Genomic DNA, 5,176 nt, shown 5'->3' on the forward strand with positions numbered 1-5,176 from the left:
GAGAGGTTCTTAGAGAAAAAAATTATATTCTGAATAGGGTAGACAATTTTCTTTTGCCCACAATATATTAAATAGTAAGCCACAATTATAATTGTGTTCCGTATGTATCTCAGCATCTGTTGTAAAACCCTGGGTATTAGAAACTCCTTTGGTCAAACTTTTGCTTCAACTTCCAAATAAGATGAATTTTGGATATCACTATTGGGAATAAAAGATAACTATTTCAAATATAGAAAATGCGAATTTAGCGCATTTATGTGATTATTCTTTCTTCTTGAACTTAGCACTTAATTAGAAAAATAAAGAGTGTAAAAGAAAGAGAAGAAATTTAAAATCTAAAATGCATTTCTAGCTTTGAAAATCTCAAGCAGTGGCTTAAAGGTCTGCATCGCGTGTATTTCCATTCTGCATATATGGAATCTCCATGAGTAGGATTCAAATTTATAGCATTTGGCTGGTTTGGGTTTAGTATGATAGAATCTTAACATCTTCTTGAAAGTTTATTAAGTCAAATCCTCTCATATGATTGAAATTGGCTCCAGGAGAGTTCATACTCTATTAGTTAAGAGGATATATATATAGTAATAAGTTTTGGTATGTAAAATAAAGCAACCAAAAATTAAATCTTAACATGTATGTCATAATCTTACTTAAATTATGTGTAATGAAGACTAACTTACTGAGTAACAGTTCATTTTCAACTACTAATAAGTTGGCTGTAAGAACCTTTCCAGACATACCTTACATAACAATCCTGCCAATTTGATTCCCAAAGTTCCCTGTCTGGAAAACCCGCTGGGGCATGGTTCCACTCTGCATCCATAGGATCCTCAGGAGACGGAGTCAAAAATTGGTTGGTATTGGTTTAGTATGCTAATCGATATTTATATCCGAATAATATCTTGAAAGTCCATTTTAACTCGAAAGTCTCTTTTACCAGCATCACGGTACAAATGAAAAAGCCTGAGTTAAGTTTATGGTTTTCTTCACTTCCTCATTTTAATTTGACCATTTAAGAATATAATTTTATTATTTGGATGACAATTCCACCCTCCTATTTTTTTTAAAAATTATGATTCAAAATACATTGTGTTTGAACATATTTTGCTTTTGGTAAAAACATAGTAATTTAGTAAATAAACAACAATACTTTTCAGAAATTCATATTCAAATTGTTCCATGATATGCAATCTTTGCAATGTGTTCATGCTCCATTTCCACTCTGGCTTACCTGTTTCCATTGGTCCAGCTACACTGTCCCTTCCCACATTCTCCTCTTTGTCTGAGGGCAAGCATCACCCTTGTGGACTCAGATAGGTGACTTTTCTAAGAAGAACATTCCTCATAGGTACTTTTCTGTATTTCCTCAGTCAGTCTATTATTTGGGTGCGAGGTGACTTCTGGGAGTGTAGCTCCAGGCATACATTATAAAAGTGACTTAGGACAATATTTTCAACATTTCCTCCAGTATCTATGAAATCAATGAAGCTGGTCTTCCTTAATGAATTTGAATTTTGCTCTACATTTCCCCCCTCCTCGAGTTGTGATCATCTATTTCGCCCCTAGTCAGAAAGATAGGTACTTGTTGCCAGGCACCATCTGTTCCTTCTACTGCCAGGCTAAGGGAGGCTATGTGGGTCACTAGTATTTTTGACTAATTGCTTCCTTGAGGTGGTTTCTTTCACCCTCCTTTACTCCAGGCAGAGATAGATTATTAATTGAATCTTAGACAACTGGAAGTGTGCTTTTTTGTTTGTGTGGTGGTATTTCATTTTGATAATCTTCTTATAGTGCTGTGAACAAGTTGTAGCCAAGAAGAGTGGTACCACTGTGGGCATAGGTCCCTGAGTGAGAGGATGGAGTAAACTCTAATAGTGACAATCCTCTGTGAGTGAGATATATTGTCATTTGCCAAGTCATGAGAATTAGGGGTCACCATACCTTAGCCTAATCTTACTTGATAAATACAACGAATGGGTATGTAGCTATGAGTTCAAATGTACTTCTCTGTATGGTTGTACATGGCATGCTCGCTGTATATGGAATGATGAAACAAAAATTTCAAGATTAAGAAATTGGAGGGGGGCTTTTCTTCTCTAGAATCGTGGTTCAAAGAAACTAAAGATTCTAAACTCATTGCCACTGAGTCAATTCTGACTCCGAGTTCCTCAATAGGGCAGAGTAAAGCTGGCGCTGTGGATTTCTGAGACAGTAAGTCCTTATGGGGGTAAAAGTCTCCTCTTTTTCTCGTGGAATGGCTGGTGGTTGTGAACTTCTGAATGTGTGACTAGCAGCTCAACACCATCAGGACTCCTTATCACAAAATAAACTTACTACTTTAAAAAATTGCTAGTTTTATTGGAATATAATTCACAATTTAACACTTCGATCTTATTAAGAATAGTTGTACCATCAACACCACAATCAATTTTTGACCACTGTTTTTTGTCTTTTTCCCCTGAACCATTTTATTAAGACATTTTTTGGACATCATACCACTCAACAGCGAGTCCCATTGAGCAGTGTTGTTCAATCGCTACCACGATCTCTTTTCAACACAGTTTATTCTTGCACTCCTTGATATCAGCTCCCCATTACACACGTTCCTCTGCCATAGACGCCCAAGAACCCTATTCTAGCTATCGTTTCTATAGATCCACCCTGGATTTAATATGAAAAAAAACATAGATACATCACAGAGAATCTAGAACACTACCAATGATCACAAAATACAGCACAGATAGTGACGATTTGAAACAAACAAGTAAACAAACAGAAACAATTAAAAGCCAGATCTAGCTCAAAGTGTTTCAGAAGGGACAAGGTTTTAACCATTCAAGTCGGATTGTAATCATTTTAATCTGCTATCCTTGTCTCGCCAACACTCTCTGTTGAGTCCGTTTCAACCCATGGCTACCCCTAGAGTTCTGTCTATAACTACGTTCACAGTTTTCTTTGGTTGCTTTGGAAAGGATGAAGAGGCTGCACAATGTTCATGGAAAAATTCCTTTTTTTAATTTCAATTTTCAATAATTTCTGGAGCCCCATGGTATATCCCTACACCTTTCTGCCAAAGCACATCTAGGTGATTTCAGACCTTTGACTGGAAGCCAAGCTCTTAAACTGTTGTTTCACCCCAACACTACTCATGAGCACTTTATGAGAACAAACACAATATTCAGTTTATCAGTTTTCTCATTATCTAGCAGTGTGGAATGAATCGTGGAACCAGGGTTTAAAATTTAAATTTATTGTCTTAATATTTTCATGTCAGAATTGAGAATTAATGTTAATAAATAATGACACATGAAACTGGACACATTGATAATAGATGACTATATGGATTAAGGGACTGCATACAATGATAGTTAATAATCCAAGGAAAAATAATATCTGCTGTTAGGAAATTAAAAAGAAGTAGAGGGAACATGGTAGGCAAATGTCATGGAAAAGTTTATGCTAAAGCTTCCTATGCATTCAATGGATGGGCTCACAGTTTGCATCTCTATGACCAACTAATGAACATGAAATATTAGAGTTTTAGGGCAAAAAAGTAAAATGGAAATCCTTCAAACCGACCCCACTACAACAGACTACATTTCTCTTAAGTTTAGTAGTAAGCAGTCATTTATTTGTGATTATTGGTGTTTATATGATTATATAGACTTTATAGTCCTTATAATAGTCAATAAACCTAAACACAGGGAATCTAGGACAGACAAACCCCTCAAGACCAATAATGAGAGTAGCGATACCAGGAGGGCAAGGGAAAGGTGGGGGGAGGAAGGATGAACAAATCACAATGATCTACATCTAACCCCCTCCCTGGGGGGAATGAAAACAGAAAAGTGGGTGAAGGGAGACATTGGTCAGTGTAAGAGATGACAAAATAATAATAATTTATAAATTATGAAGGGTTCGTGAGGGGGGACGAGGAGTGAAGGGGGAAAATGAGGAGGTGAAACCAAGGGTTCAAGTAGAAAGAAAATGTTTTGAGAATGATGATGGCAACAAATGTACAAATGTGCTTGACACAATGAATCTATGTATGGACTGTGATAAGAGTTGTATGAGCCCCCAATAAAATGATTTTAAAAAACCCAAAAACCAATAACGTAGACGTTAAACTTTATGTTTTTTTAAATTGTCACATACGAGAGAGGAGACTGGGTAAGGAATTCTGAACAATGCATTTCCTGAGTGTGCTTTACAATCTGCAACATTGTAACTGAAACTTTTTATTCATTTTTACTTTCTGTTATTTTCCAACCTAAGTTAACATATATCATTTCCAAATTTTTACTTATAATTATAATTTCTAAATGGGTATTTGAGTTCAAAAAATTAAAAAGTTAGATAATAATGGCAATATTTTGTGCTGTCTAATTTCTTGTCGATGGTATGATATAATGCAATTTATTCTAATTCTGCAAGTATTTACCTTCTGTTTGATTTGCAGATATACATACGGTAATAAATGCTAATTGGAAATGTCAGGGTTTTCTATCTGATTAGTATAATTGCCTAGACAAGAGCAGCAGAAGTATTTTTTAATGTAAGTTCCATTTTCCATGATTGCCAAAAAGGCTATTGTAGATTTTGTTTCCTAGGTAACCATGAGTTTAGTATTTGTCAAGTCCCTGAGTCTCTTGACATATAAAAGCATCTGTGAAGATGAAACCCTGAGAAAAATGTCAGGCACTTATCACGATTTTATTTTAGTTATTTATTTTATCATTCACTACAAATAAATTTGGAAACTTGAACTTACAATATTTTCTCCTCTAATTGTAAATCCACTGGTTTGATATAAGCCTTGTTTAAACTGTGTTGTACTGATAGATCATAAATTTGACTATTAGTAAGAAACAACTCAGAATTAATTGACCACATTTATAAATACAATAGTAGAGAAGATGGATAGTGTAAGTATTTTTTAAGGAAGTTTGCAAAATTAAATCGTTAAATTTAAGATAAAGGTGTCTTTTGAGAGTTTCATATCAGAATTTCTAAAGTGTAAATAACATTCTCTAACAAAATCTTTCTACCCAAAGCAAGTATGGTTTTAGTACATTCAGGCATGATGGTGTGTCCCTAGAAAAAGGCAGCATTGTTGAGTAGTACAGTGACAAGGAGGAGCCCTAAAAGGATATGCATTGACAAAGTGACTACAATG

This window comes from Echinops telfairi, unplaced genomic scaffold (assembly GCF_000313985.2).
Source record: "Echinops telfairi isolate 266 unplaced genomic scaffold, ASM31398v2 ScPeMD7_31;HRSCAF=116, whole genome shotgun sequence".
NCBI classification, from domain to species: domain Eukaryota; kingdom Metazoa; phylum Chordata; class Mammalia; order Afrosoricida; family Tenrecidae; genus Echinops; species Echinops telfairi.